At 54.2% G+C, this 15295-nt stretch overlaps 1 long non-coding RNA gene across 1 annotated transcript; it reads right to left on the reverse strand.

The window, feature by feature from the left end:
- On the reverse strand, positions 348-13265 carry LOC110387651. Its single transcript, XR_002432639.1, has 4 exons — positions 12881-13265; positions 5990-11697; positions 1221-5310; positions 348-433 (listed from the first exon to the last, which is right to left on the reverse strand). It is a non-coding gene; the product is annotated as an uncharacterized LOC110387651 (long non-coding RNA).

Raw genomic sequence — 15295 nt, forward strand, 5'->3', positions numbered from 1 at the left:
AGACGAAGCATGCCTCGCGGTTCAATGCTCCCACTGGGTTGCTTATGGTTTTACTGAATGTTAACGATCCAGGCCAAGAGTTTCTGGTATGTGTGCTGCAGCCTTTTTACTGGGAGGAAATTTCCATTAAAATGCCTCGGCCGTGCCTGCAAACTGGTTTAAGGAAAAATGTGCTGTTAAAAGAAAACACTCCTCCACGCTCTGCTGTGATGTTCCAGCAGGGCAGTGCTCGGGAGCAGGGGATTACAGCCTGACATGAGCTTCACCTTGGTGCCTCGGATGCAGCCTGTGTCAGCCCTGGCCGAGCAGCAAATCTTCATTCCTCACCTCGAAACTTGAAGTTCAGGGTCGCATCAGCACCTCGGAAAACCAGGAAGGGATTAGCACCCACTCAGATCCGGACTCAGACAGCTCTTGCTGCAAAGCTGAGAGCCTTAGCAAGAGAAAAAGAGAAGTGGAGAGCGTGAGAAGTCCTCCAGCATCCCACACACGGCTCTGCGGGCAAGCTGCTTGCAAGAGCCCTGCCTTCATCACATGCAAATTTACCAGGAGAACAAAAATGTGCTGCCACAACGCCCTCACCGCCCACTTGCTGTTGTGTGCACGCCGTCAGGCTGGGTGATGTGTAAATACCTGCAGCATCTTCCCTTCATCTGGTCCAGGGATACACCTGCTCTGTCCCTTGCCCCTATGCTAAAAAGCTCTTCCACTTTTTAGTCCAAAACCACACTCTGCAGCCATCCATGTGTGGTTAGGATGCTTCTTGCCCTATCCCTGAGAACAGTATTTAAGACCAAGGAGAATGAAGGCCGTTTCTCCTTGCTGTTTCACCCCAAGGTGAGTAATCAGTCAATACTCCAGAGCCCATTAGCATCTGAAGTTTCCCCTCCCATGGAGGAGAGAGCAGTAATTATTGCTCCTTTCTCATCAGCTTACAGTAAGTCTCTGCGGCCAGTTTTCTTATTACGAGCACAAACCCAAAGTATTTAACACACCACAACAGCAGCACCAGTAATACATCAAAGAGCAGCGACGTTTGTTGTGAATGAGCTGCTTATTCTAAGAACCAACCCTGGGAGCTCAGCAGGGAGCTGGGAACCCAGAAGAGCAGCATCTTGCTGAGAAGCACGGCCTCTGTATCCCTCATCTTCATAGGGTCCTGTCCCTCTCTCTCCCACCTGGTTGACTTGTCTCAGCACAACCCTGGCTTCCCCACTCACCCCTGCCTGGGGATGCACTGTCCCACCAAGCCTGCTCCGTGCCTAGGGCTGCCTCCATGGGTGATAGTGCTGCCCTAATCCTCCCCTCATCCACTGCTCCAGTTGCTCAGTGGAACAGTGCAGCTCCTGGCCTGAACTCAAATGGAGCTATAGGGCCAATGGGAAGAGGGTGCTTGGGGAAAGGCCTGGGGAAGCTTGTTAGGGTAATTAGTGCCTGCTGGAGAGCTCAGAACCAGCTGATCTAAGTCCCCTCCGAGGCACAGCTTAGATAGACCACTGATGTCAAGTCCCTTTTCTTCCAAGGGGATGTAGTAGGCTGTGTGTAATGAATTGGACATTGCTCCTGCGTGGTCAAGACATGGAGGGGATGGATGGAGCTGGCATCAAGGCCTTGCATCCACCTGTCTTGTCAGTGCAAGAGGTTTGAGGCTAGATCACATTCACTGAGAGCAGACTAAGAACTGCAGAGCAAAGCAAGATCCTGATTCCACCCGTGCTCGGAAAGCATGATGAGCTTTGGGAGGGCAGCAGAACAGGGGCTGAGCAGGCTTCCCCACTGTTCTGGGGCCACATGTCTTTGGGAGCTACTCCAGCATCACTCAATGCCCTTTCAGCACTGCAGTTAGCGCATCTGTGAGGCTGCAGAGCTCAGCAGGACCCCAGGAAACATCCTGAGAGGGCAGTGCCCTGGGCAGGCTGCTCACCCAACACATCCCGAGCCATGCAGCCTCAGCCTGGGCAGCTTGCCTGTGGCTCGCCAGGCTTTCCATCCCCTGCCCTGGCCCCATCGGGTTTATTTCCCTTGCTGGACTGCACACACAGAGCCAAGCAGCTTTTCCTTCCAGCGCTTTGGCTGACTGCTTGCACAGACTGAGATCAGGACAGAGGTGCAAGGGGAAGAGGAAGGAGAAACAGACCTTAGTTGTGCTCTGAAAACACACCTTGTCCAGAATGGCTTCAGCAATATCAGTCTTCACAATGAAAACCAACCAAGCACAAGCCTTTGCTGCCTGTTCAGTCACTGAGTTTCTCGTCTTACTTTCACCGCCGTCAATTTCAGGTAGAAGTGGTGTAACTGAGGTGAGGGATCAGGCCCAAATGTGCTGCCTTGATCTATTTAATCTCCCATCCTTTGTTTTCATTTTCATGCCAAACTCTACTTTTAAACTACATGAAAGAATCACCAGTGCTTTTTGAAGTGTTCAATCAGGGCAGCTCTTTTCGGGGATGTGAGCACATAAAAACCAGCTTTTTACCGTTGATCCCAGCACCAGAGAACTAATAAGCCTCAGGGAGAGTTAATTAGTTTGGGTTTTGCTCTCCCAGACCTCCAAATTGTTGACTAAATCCCAGCTATACCTGGGAATATTGCTGCAGACCTATGGCTTGGTCTGAAGCTCTGGGAAAGGATTTGCAGCTGTGGTATTCGGCAGGGATCTGACTGTTACAGCAGTGCATCAGGCTCCGAGTCATTTGTCGTTAATTAGGAGCTGCTCAGCATCCCTTTGGAGCTTTCCCCGCTGCCCCTGCTGAATGCCCTCCTTCTCTCAGCAATTACATAAAGCAAGCTTCTGAACGCTGTTTAAAAACAGCTTTACTGTCTTAAAACAATGCCCAGCATCTATCTCTGACCTGCTTACCACGCTGTTCTGTGTCCTGGGCAATTAAAAGGGTGAGGAGTACAGCAGCCGGGCGTAATTAAATGAATGGGGCCCAGTGGCAGAGCATGGGGAGGGCAATGGAATGCTCAGACCTCTGCAGCCAATGCTTGGGATGCAGACTCTCTTCCAGAGATGCTGATGGCCTGATTAGAAGCACGTTAATTGAGACAGCACTCTTGTTTGTGCAGCTGCAGGAAGGGCAGAGGATGGGGACGTGGTTCGTGGGCACAGTGGGGAAGGGTTGGGGTTGGACTTGAAGAGCTTACTGATCTTTTCCACTGGTTCCCTAATGATTCCGTGGATGTTACAACATCCCTGGGCACGCAGTAAACACCAGGGTCTTGCTGTGTTTTGGGCAAGGAGAGGGTCAGGAGGTTGGTTTGGTCTGGTGAGAGCTCAGGGTGCAGCCACCCCTGCCCAACCAAGGGCTGATGGTTGGAGGGATTAATGGGAATTCATTTCCATCAGCTAAAGCTGAGTGCACCCAGCCCCCAGCCTGCCCTTCAGCAGAGCCCTAAATTGCCTCCAACTGGGAAAGCAGCCGAGCATCCTGCTGCGAACACCTGAAACAACAGCCCTCAGGGAACACCCACTGACCCCTCTCAATCCCAGCTTGGCTTTCACCCCGAAGCACATGGATGTAGAACCCTTCCAGCTGATTTCTCCGGCTGATGTGATCAGAGCTGGGCAGGAGCACAAAGCCAGGTCCTCTGCGGCTGTTGCTGGGAAGCACAGCTTGTGTTCTGCAAGACCTCAGCTCCAATGAAGGCTTCTTGATTATGGCACTGGGAAAAGCCAGCCTGGAGCCTCCATCACACAGCTGCACACTGCTCCTGGAGGCACTTAGTGCACAGGGAGGAGAGGAATAGAAATGGCATCTCGCTAACTGGACTCTCCCTGATCCAGTCAGTGAGATGATCTCCAGTACATTCATGCTGGCGTTGACTTGGAAGAGGTTCATTCAGTTTATGGTGGAATAAACCCATTGGAAATGAAGGGGAAAGCAAGCAAGTGGTGAGTTCTGGCTTCGTGTCCCTAACTGGGAGGCTGACCAAAGCCTAGATAAAGCAACACTGGTGTTGAATTAATCAGTTGCCTTTGAAAGAAAAGGGATGCGAATCTCCTGTGCAAGACGAGGTTGGTAAAAGAGAGATTATAAATCTAACTGAAGCCCTCAAAGCCTAAAGAGATATAAATCTAATTAAAGCGATATAAATCTAACTGAAGAAATACACTGTAAATCCAGCCAACGTGATATCCATCTCAGGAAAGCAATGCAAATGCACCAGAAACACCATAAATAAAATCACAGCAATCTATGAGATGTAATGGAAGCAACGTGAAGCCTACGTCAAGCGATATAAATACAACGGAGTGATATAAAACTAATTAAAGCGATTCATAAAGCGGACATTTGGAAAAGAACCGTGGCCCACAGGAGGTGAATGGTTGGGGAGAGGGACAGGGATGGGATCACGAGCGGGGAAACCACCTGCAGCTCCAAAGAACAACCCAAGGTTAATGAGCTGCTGTGCCTTGGGGCGATGTGCAGTTGCAGACGGGGTCAGGGAAGCGGCTCTGAGCACAGCTCTGAGTCACACAGTCGCTTCTGGCTCACGGGATGTGAATGGCAGCTTGTGAAATGGGAGAGCTCACGTGGGGCAAAAATAGACGGCGCTAATACGGGCACGGATCCCCCTGGTATTTCATATTTGGGCTATTGGCTCCCCATTGCGCTTCTCATATTGGAAGTCCAAAGCTGTCCCAAATCCCAAAGCCAACGGTTGGTGTTTTTCTCTTAAACTGGAAAAAAAAAAAAAAAAAAAATCTGGTTGGTCGTTTCCATTTCCATCCACGCTTTTGCATTAAATAGATTCCTAAGGAGCTTTCTGGCTTTCATTTAAGCGATTTAATAATTGACCCGATGTGACCACAATGCAAATAAATAATAAGGCTGCTGCTTGCCTTCAAGAACAGCCAGATCTGCTCAAAATTCAGTCTTCTTAGGGCTAAAAGAAAACTCCTTCCTATCACTCTGAATAATGAAATGTCCTCGGTTCAGCTTTACCGTTGAGCTTTTCCCTTTCAATCTCGTTCCAAAGCAAAGCGCCATATGTTTTATGCTTAGGATTTCAAGATTTTCTCATGCTTGAAAGTCATTTGGCATTTGAGCATCTGCAGTGGTCTGAATTTCGTTTTTTTTTCCAGACTAAAGGGAAATATCTATTTTGCGGAAACTTACTGAAAAGCAGCACCCCCTGCCCTCCCCCCCAGGCCCCCAACCCTAGCAATCTAGGTTACAAATCAGCCTGGAGGGAAATGCAAATATTTTTCTTGCAAATTTTGCTGGAAACGTTTCCCGTGCTTTCCTGGAACGTTCTGCAAAATCAGGCAGTTTGTTGGACTGACGGTCCTGCTGCATCAAATAGCTTAAGGAAAAAAAAAAAAAAGAGCAACAAGTTAATCAAAGGCGATTCACTTCGCTACGGACAGATGCATTCTGTATCATCTCATCTCAGGTAGCCTTAAAGCTCATTGGAAATAGTCTTTTGCATCAACGTAGCAAAGCCAAGCGTGTCGTAGAATGGTAGAATTGTTAAGGTTGGAGACCTCACAGATCCCAAAGCCCAACCCAACCCACCGTGCCCACTGACCACATCCCCCAGTGCCACATCTCCACATTTCCTGAACGCCTCCAGTGCCGGTGACCCCACCACCTCCCTGGGCACCTGTACCAGTGCATCACTACTCTTCCAGAGAAGAAATCTTTCCTAACATCCGACCTGAATGTCCAACCTACTCTCCATCCTGCGGCTCTTTGAAGCCAGCCAGGGGAACTGCTCTTAGCGCTGAACACTGAGATCAGTGACACCATCAGCGAACACAAGCCCAGGAGCTGCCCAGCACCCCTCTGTGCCATCACTTTCCTAGTGCCTTCTCCATCCCTCCCTTTGGGAGCAGCTGGGTGGTGCCAGGGGCTCGTACACACAACAGGACAGAGCTGGGTCGCTTCCAGCTCCGCCGATTGATCACAATTTTGGCTGCTGTAAAATCTTCACTGGGTGCTGCCAGCAAGGCTGGAGATGACAGAAAGAAAGCTCCACGTACCAGCTCCTGTCCCAGACCCGCTGCTCTGGCTGTGGCTGCTGTTATCCCAGTGTGTGGCTCATCCCGTCACCCCACCTCGGGGTCCCGACATCCCCAGCACAGGGAGGTGGAGGCAGGCCAAGGGACAATCTGTTCCTCATTGAGGTCATCCTGCAGCTCGCTGCTGATGTGGCATTTGGGGGATGGAGCGAAGGAAAAGCTTTCCTCCTTGCCTGGCCTCGGTTCAGTGCTCCTGGGGGACTGATAAAGCACGAGGCCAGCAGAGAAACCCAACTCCAGCAGGTAATCCTCTGCCCTATCCCAGCTCCCAGCCCCGTGGCCACGAGACACAGATCTCACCAGCTGGGCACACCACCAAGGCTCCCAGGAATATTTTCCTCCTCTCTTTCTCCTCAGCCTTTCTGAGGTCCTTTTCTGGTTTTGTGTCTGGCTATTTCAGACAGGCTTCTCCCCCTCCAACTCCCCTGCCCCGGGGCTGGTAGCTCCCCTTCCCTGCAGAGCTGCTGTGTCACTTTAATGACCCGGCATGATTAAGTGCAGCTGCTGATTCCCGTCGGGTTCTTGGATTCTGGTGAAAAATCACAGCTGGCTGAGAGTTTCCCGTGGCTCTGCCTCCCCACCCACCCCATAGGAGGCTTCCTAGGGAAGCTTTGTCCTCCCCACGGCGCATGACAGGCAAGGTGCTTCTGCCAACTTCCAGGACCCCAAAGCCTAAGGAGATTTGGCTCCAGCATTTAACTCTACAGCCCCGAACTGATGGAGCAGCTCCCAGCTCTGCAGAAGGAATCCCATATTCCTTGCCCAGCTCTCAGTGCAGGGTTGCAAGAAAAAAAAATCCCTGCCTGGGCAGGAGCCACAGCAAGGTCAGGGCAGCCCAGTCTGTGTCAGAGGGAGAAGATAAGCAGAGGGAGGCAGCACTTGGCACGGCACTCTGCCTGCTCACAGCTCCTGGGGCACAGCATCCCTATGGCGCAGGGGCTGCACTGATGGGGAGCTGCCCCCAGGTGTGCCGGGAAGGTTTGTGCCCCCACTGACAGCACAGCTGGGCTTGTGGCAATGACATGTCATCTTCCTGCTCAGTGATGCTCCTGCCAGCCGTCCCAGGGACAGCTGGAGCTGCCCCAGCAAAGTAATGTGGGGGTTTCCCTGGGCTCCCATGGGGAGAGGGCAGCCCCAGGTGCACCGGGTGAGGGCTGACCCCACAGCCCAGCTCCGGGAAACCACCCCCGTTCATGATTCATGGTGACTGAGCACAGAGACCAGAACGTGCTGTGTGCTGAGCCCGGCTGAGGTTGGGCACGGGGGAGGCAGCATGCGTGGGGGTGAGTTCCCCTTCCCGGTATGAAGGAATGAGATGCAGGCAGAGCTGAGTCAGCGTGGGGTCAGCGGGGTGAGATCTCGCATCCCGCAGCTGCCTCCCACCTCCCTGCCCAGCCCCAGCCCAGCACCCACGGGTGCTCAGCCCCCCGCCTTCCCTCTTTCTTCTCTGCAGCCTTCGCCGAAACCCTTCCCTGCAGTCACGTGGCGAACATGGCTCCATTTCAAGGGACAAAGTGCAGGAGTTTCTCATTAACAGGGAATGAGAGCTGCCTGCTGCGATCCAGCTGCAGGGACGGCTGGAGGAGGGAGCAGCGGCACTGCGGGGGGAGAAGGAGGCAGGAGGAACCCGAACACATGAGGCCATGAGACAGTCAGACCAAATAATCTTAGAGGTCTTTTCCAACATTGATGATTCTATGACCCCAGAGCATCACAGTGCCCCACAGACCTGGGCACGGCACAGAGCAGAGGAGCTTGTCCTGCCACAGGGACCACAGCTGCAGTGACCCCGCCAGCAGCTAACACCCAGCAGAGCCTCTCTGGACACTGCAGGGTTCCATCCTTGCAGCCCATCCTGGTGTTGGGAGCATGGCCATCCCCGGGGTGTTCGGGAGCAGGGGGAAGAGAAATGCTACTGCTGTGCTTGCAGCTCCCCCACAACCCAAAAAAGAGAAGAAACTGAGATTTGATTTCCCAGAGGCAGCTCTCAAAGAAGTTAGCTGGCATTCAAAGGAAAAGTCCTCTTTTTTTCCCACCTACAGACTTGGCTCCAAAACCAGCCTCTCACTCCACAAGAGGAAAAAACCCCATATTGTTAGCAAGAGCCCACTAATGGCAAACAGACGGACCCACGTGGGCCATGGTGGGGAGGAATGAAGTGGTCCTTTCTCCGGTGCCCAGGTGATGGGGGTGATGTGTGGTTGGCAGAGATGGGAAGTTCAAGGTTTGGGGCAGCTGGAAGGAGGGAACTGAGCAGCAAGGTGATAGGCAAACAGCCAGAGGTGCACTGGGATTGGGCTTGCAGGGCAGTGAGGTTTTCAGCTCAGCTTCGTCCCAGTGGTGCTTGCAAGTGGCTTTTTCACACTGCAGGGAAAAAGAGGCATCGTGGGAGGGTATGGGTTGGATGAGTGCATTGCATGGACTGCTGCTAGAGATCCTGCTCCTCCAGCAGCACCTCAGAGCCCTGGGGGTGAAGGAGCACATGTGGTGGAGATGGAGGTGGGTGTAGTGGTGGGGAACTGGGTGCTGCAGTACAGGGGTGGACGGGCAGAGGGGAAGTGCTCAGTTTGGGTACAGCATCATTTTCCTTCCACCGTGCTGGCTCAGCACCAGAGACATCCCATCCTAGGGAACCATGTTTGTGGTTGTTTATGGTGAAGGGAAGCAAGTTGCTTTCCTCTTACCCCCAACACACGCTCACTCGCTGGCTTCTATGCAGCAAGCTAACCCAAACCCAGCTCCAGCCTGCCAGCATCTGCTGCAGCTTCCCCTCCCCAAGGGAACCCCAGGCTGTGCTCCCAGCCTCTGCCTTTCCCCAGGAGGAGGTGGTGGTGCTCCCTTCCCACCTCCTGGAAGGACCTCATGTTGAGGGTGAAGGGAAGGTTGCGAGAGACAAAGCCCTGATCCTATTGCCATGGAGATGTTAATTCAAGCTGAGTTCAAAGGAAATTGTTCCAGCTAAAGCTAACAAGCCTGCCAGGAAAGCGGGCTGTCAGTTGAAAGAGGCCAGCATCTCAGAAAGGGGGAAAGGAGGTGGGGTCGGGGAGAGGGGCTCTGCTCCAAACACAACCTCCAAGCACACCCTGCTACTCGCTGCCTTCCAGCACAGCCAGCCCCCATCGCAGCGCAGCCTCGTCAGCAGCAAAGTGACACAGAAGATCCCAGAAGCAAGGCACGGGGAGGGGAGGGAACCCCTGCCACCAGTATGTATGCACCGTGTGCCAGCCAGTGCCTTCCTCCTGTGCATGGCAGGGCAGCGAAGGGCACTCCGCTCAGTTTGCCAGTGGAATCATTCAGGTTTTTATACAGCCGCTGCTGTTTCAGGTTGTTTTTTTTTTTTTTTTTTTTTTTCCCCTGAAGCTTTGCATTTGATGTAATGATTAATCCTGGCAGGTGCTGGCTGCTGGAAAGTTGTGCGTTCATACTGACCTGGTCACCTTTTGGCATTGCCAGACATCCCATGAGAGCAGCTTGGGGGGGAGGCAGGTGTGCTCTTCCATGCACAGCCACCCCTACCTGACCCCATGCCCACCGCCCTGTGCTGCCCCACGTGGAATGCATGAGCCCTCTCCCACCTCTTCCTTTCATTTCATCTTCCTCTGCTCCCAGCCTGCAGTTCTCAGCTACAGCCGCTGCAAAACCGGGATACGTTTGCTAAAGGACAGCGGAGGAGAGATTTCCAACAAATCGGAAAAAAACCCAACAGTTTCTCTCTCTTTTTCCTCACTTTTCTCACTGTGCCTTTCCCTTCCCTCCACCTCTCCCTGCTCCCCTTCTGCTGCCTCCCTCCTGGCTCCGGGGCTGCTCAGCAGCAAGCCCGAGCACGAGGGAAGTAAGGAAAAGGGGAAGGACGGGTTCAGGTTACTGCGAGCTGAGAGCGAGGAAGCGGAGGAGGCAGCCTGGGCTGCAGGCAGAAAGCAGCAGCGCTGCTCAGAGCCCTCCTCCAGGAACGGGAGGGATGTGCCAGAGCAGCACCGGGAGAAGCTCCTTTTCCTGGAAAGAGCTGGAGCTTTCACCCCGAAGCAAGGTAGAAGTGGCTTTTCTTCTCGGGCTCCTTCTAGAGGTTGAGTCACCGTAGCAAAGGAAAGCAAAGCGTTCATCCTAGTGCACATCAGTCTCCATTCGTACATGCATCACACACCAACGTCTCATCCTCTTGTAAATGCAGGTAGGAAATCTGGTGCTCTGGCCCCAGAATCACAGAACCATATTAAGGTTGGCAAAGACCTCTCAGATCCCCAACCCACCCCACCGTGCTCCCTGACCACGTCCCTCAGTGCCACATTCCCACGGCTCTGCAGCACCCCCAGGGACGATGACCCCAGCGCTTCCCTGCATATAACACTGAGATGACACAGACCCCTCACAAATCCCAAAGTGACCTCCTCCGCTCTGCCACCACCAGAGGTTGGAAATATTTCCCTACAGCCCCCGACCAAATGCTGACCTCTTAATTTCGTTTCTTCCAGGAACTCGGCCATATCCTTCCTAATAAACCTTGCCCTCCTTTCAGCCCCATTTTTCCACTCACAATTAAGTCCTTCCAAGGCAATATTTAGCCACTCCATCCTTACCCTATGCTGTCTGCAAAGCATGCCCCCTTCCTTCCTTGCCCTTTCTGCTCTACACCTGAAGACCTTTGGGCAGGTTGTTTCAGTGCCTGTTGCAAGATTACTCATCCCAGTTTTGGCAGCCCTCACTGATTCCTCCACACGCCGACCTCTAAGCGCTGCCTCCCCTGCTGACCCGCCTGTTGCTGCATCCCTCGCAGGCATTCAGAGTGCTGTTAGCATCCTTTTGAGGTGGTTTCTCAGCTCGCTGGGACTGGAACCCTCATGGGAAGGCTCTCCCTGCCCTCAGCTCACACTCGTACCCAGCTTTGTTTTCTTGACTCCGAAAAACCGTGAGCCTCTCCGAGCTCCTAAGCCCAGTTTTCATTCCTGTGGATTTCCCTCAGTCAACAAAGATTTGCCTATTTGAAATCAGGAGCCTTACTTGCAGGCTTTGTTTGTCTTTCCATTTCATTTTAATCGAATTAGCCGTTAATCTCCGAATCCAAGGTTGCTTTCTCAGAACTGTGCCCTCACCTTTTATTGAAATCCAGTCCCTTTCCTCACTGGGTGAAGAAATCCACCTGCCACCGCATGCCAGAACGTTCCCCGCTGTCATTAACAGCCTTGGTTTGTCGTTGCTCCCCAAGAACGCACACTCTCAGCCTGGATCAGGCTAATTGCTATGGCAGGAATCAGCCCACGTCCCAGAAACCTGCAGCATCCCCCCCCCCACACCCCACGATGCCAAGATCTGCCCACGTTTCTTCCCCTACAGACCCAATGGATTCATGGAATGCATTCATAGAATGACTCAGGTTGGCAAAGATCGCTCAGATCCCCAACCCCAACACATCCTCCCCAGGTGCAACTTATAGCCACCATACAATGATGAGTCAAGACTTGGAGGACTCCCGTTATCAAGCTCTGTGTTGCCTCTTCTATACCTTCAGGGAACTGCAGCTGTTTCAGATCTCATCTCAGAGCAGTTTCCATTGCGTGGTGCCACCCATCCTCTGCCCGGAAAGCAGGGCTCGCTGCAGCAGGTATTGCAATGCGTTCCCATCAAATCAGGGCTCAGCACAGAGCAAACACGGCTTTGCCTTTTCTTTCTAATTCCTGCAGCCCCAAAAAAGCACAGTTAGCAAACAAGGGCCTGTGCTTAGCTCATCATTCCCATTAAATCTTGCTGTTGGGCAGTTAGTGCAACTGTACATCGGTGCAAAGGGCTGATGTGGACACAGGGCGATAGTACACAGCGTGCCGTGCACCAGTACCTTGCTCTAACGTGTCACAGGGGTCAGGGAGGGTACACAGATTTGCCTTGATGATGTTATGACATCGCTGCCAAAAGAACACAAACCAAAGCAATCAATGCAGGACATCGAGGGGATTTTCTTATCTCCCTCTCTCTTTAATCTGCATCAGAGCTCCTCTCTAAAAGCCCTCCCCTTCATCTCCTGATGGAATGAAAAGAAGGAGATCCAGGCAGAGCCCATGGCAGAGAGGCAGCCTGGCCTGGTCCGCAGCAGGGATTAGCAGAGAGGAATGCAGCGCTTAGCGCAGGCTGCAAGGTCTGCAGCACAGCCTGCAGCGGGAGAGGAAATCGGGCAGACTGCAGTCGGTGCACAGACGCTCTGCTAGCAGCTGGGAGACCGATCTCGTTTCTGTTTGCTTCTTCTCCCCATCCTCCCTCCCTCCCTCTCTCTTTGAATGGAAGAGCCAGGCGGCCAAGCCACCCCGTGCTCCTGGCACAGCGGGGTCACTGCGGGTGGGGAGAAGCTGGGGGGAGCTGTGCTGGAGCTGAAATGCTGAAGAGCCGCGCAGCAAGGACTCCAGCAGGCCCCGCTCTGCCCGCATCCAGCTGCAACACCTGTTGCAAACCAGAGCAGCCCGAGGACTGCTCAGAATCCCACAGCAGCCATGGCAATGAAAGAGCTGAAAGCAGGGACAGAAAGGGGGGTTGGGGAGGGAAGCTGGCAAGCGCTCTGCTATTTCGCTGCTCTGCTATTTCGCTGCTCCTCAGCACAGCAGTGCTCTGCCCCGACTGGAGGCCAGCACCACAGCTCTGCCATCCCAGCACACCCCATCCCTTCCCAGCATCCCGGGGACTGATGCTGTGCCACCTCTGCATCAAGATGTACAACCCGCTGCTGGACAGAGGGCGATCAAAGCTCCCCTGGCAGCCTCTGCCAGAGCCTTATCTGCCTCCCTCAGCTAAATTCCAGGGCAGAAACGGAACAAAGCCGCACTGATGAGCTGCCAGTGCTTTAACGAGCAGCTCCCACAGACACCTTCCTACCTCTGCTGTGATGAAGCTCCGCCGAGCAGGTGCACGTGTGTGCTCGCAGGAAGGGAGCTGTGTGCACTCCTCGCTTGTTCAAACAGCAGCAGCTACACAAACCCTCTCTCACAGCCATCACTCAGGCGGGGAAGTGGCTGATTTGGCAAGGAAACTGTCATCGAGTGCAGCTTGCTGGAGATGTTTACACTGTGTTTCTGCGGGTATAATGAGCGTGCTGATAAGATAGTGCAGGGGCTTGAATGAGAGGTGAGCATGCTGATGGGGAAGCTGCGAGCTGTGCGCTGCACGGCAGTTGGGGAACACCCTGCTGGCACCCGACAGAGGCAGCAACATTTACTCTCGTGCAGTATTTTCAGGACCCTTAACAAAAAGGTCCTTTTAGGACAGAAAAACAAGACGGGGAGAGCTAGGATTTCCAGAATGATGTTGTTTTCTGGTGTTTTTTTTTTTTTTTTTTTTTTTCACCCGGAAAGGAAGCCGAGGTGCTTTCCTTGCTGTAACCCCACCTTCCCCTCCCCAGCTGCAGGAAGGACACGCTGCCAGCCCCCGCTATCTGCTGAATGCGGCCACCAAGGCTCTCCCCGTCCCGTCCCATCCCGGGCTGTCCCCGCAGCCCACGATCCCGCAGTCCCCTCGGGTCCCCGAAGCCGTGTGCGGCCCACGGGGGACACCTAGCGGCCCCGGAGCTCCCCTGTCCGCCCTCAGTGCTCTCCCGGCCCCAAACCCCGCAGCGTGGAGGGGGAAAGTGGGGGCTCAGCGCACCCAGCACCCTCCGGTCCCGTGTGCTCGCGTTGCGGGGGGGTTATTTGAACGCTGCGTGGTGTGCAGGTCAGAGAGGAGCAGTGAGAACCTCCTGCGTGCCACCGAGCTGGGCTTCCACATCACCCCCGGATAGTGCAGGGCACAGGGATGGGCCATAGAGTGCTGGGGCTGGCTCATGGGAACAGCAGTGCTAGGACTTACGGATGCAGTGTGGATAAAGGAGGCTTTGGTGACCAGTGGGGCTGTACCAGTCAGCCTGGGGGTCCCTCACCATCGTGAGCATGGCTCACTGTCAGGATGAGACCAGAACAGTGGTTCCTTTGGGTACATGAGTCCATGATGCTCAGAGAGCTCTGCTTGATAAAAACATCACTAAAAGTGCACTGGAAGGAACCCCTCCCCAGTCACTGTTTCCATTTCCCTGTGCTGCACGAGATTGGTGCAAGCCCAGCACTACAGCCCTGGGTGCCAACACGTCCCCATGACACAGGGAACTCACCCCACAACACCATCCCTGTCAGCCCAGAGGCAGCATCACTTCCAGGGCACAGGAAAATGGGCAGCGAGCACAAGGCAAGGGCAAAGCGTGCCCTTCCCTCTACCTGGAGAGCTGCAGCTCCCTGGGCCTGCCGCTTTCTCACCCCATCTTCCTCCATCCCCTTGGCTTTCCTTCCTGGGTGCCAGCCAGCCCCGTGACGCTCTGCTGGGGCTGCGTTCGGACTTGACGGAGCCTCAAAGTAAAATGCAATTAATGTAATAAAGACCAGCAGCCAGCGCATGCACGGAGCCAGCCAGAGCAGCAGGGATGGCTCCCCGCGTTGCCCAGGCTCCAGGTGTTCCCTGCCCGTGCACAACAAGCAGCAGCTCTCCTCCCGTCTCCACTCCCTGGCATTCCTGTGGAGCCGTGGTGCCAGCGCACGGCTCGGAGCTGCCTGGGAATCTCCCATCTCCTTTCAGCCTCTTTCACAACTCCACCATGAAAGAGGAGGGCAAAATCTTGCCTGGCTGCTGGAGAAGCACGCTGTGCCTCTGCCAGGTGGGGAGGCAGGAATGCAGGAGCTTTTGGGCCTTCGGGGCGCTGGGTGCTTCCCAAAGCCCACATGCAGCTGCAGGAGTTTCCCAACCTGGCTCTGCAGGACTGGCTGGAGCACGAGGTGCATGGCAGAGCCTGGCTGCAAGGCTGTGCCCCCGCTGCTGTCACCCTGTGCCTCAGTGTGGGTGCTCAGCTCCTCATGGGCAGCTGCTGGCACAGGGACAGAGCTTCCATGGAGCTGTGCTAGCCACACAGAAAGCCCTGCCCTGGGGAGGAAGGTGTGACAATGGGATGGGCAGGCATCCATGGGAAGGATGAAGTGGGTGGCCATGGCTGTGCCACCAAGAAGCCCATTCTCTCCGCTGGTTCTGCATTAGGCTGTGTGTGAGAGTTTCTTGAGCTGCAGAAGCCTTCAAAGGTTTGCTCTGCTGGGTGCTGGGGAAGAGGGAAACAGCTTTTTCTGCCACTGGGACACGTGGGAGTAAAGCAGAGAGGCCCCATTGTGATAGGAGGAAGGCGGAGCTGGTTACAAGGAGCTGTGAGGGGGTTGAGGGTTCGAGTGACCCTCCTGCTGCTCAGAGCAGCCCCTGGAGGGAGGCAGGGGCTGGGAGGGAGAG

This window comes from Numida meleagris, chromosome 23 (assembly GCF_002078875.1).
Source record: "Numida meleagris isolate 19003 breed g44 Domestic line chromosome 23, NumMel1.0, whole genome shotgun sequence".
Lineage (NCBI taxonomy): Eukaryota > Metazoa > Chordata > Aves > Galliformes > Numididae > Numida > Numida meleagris.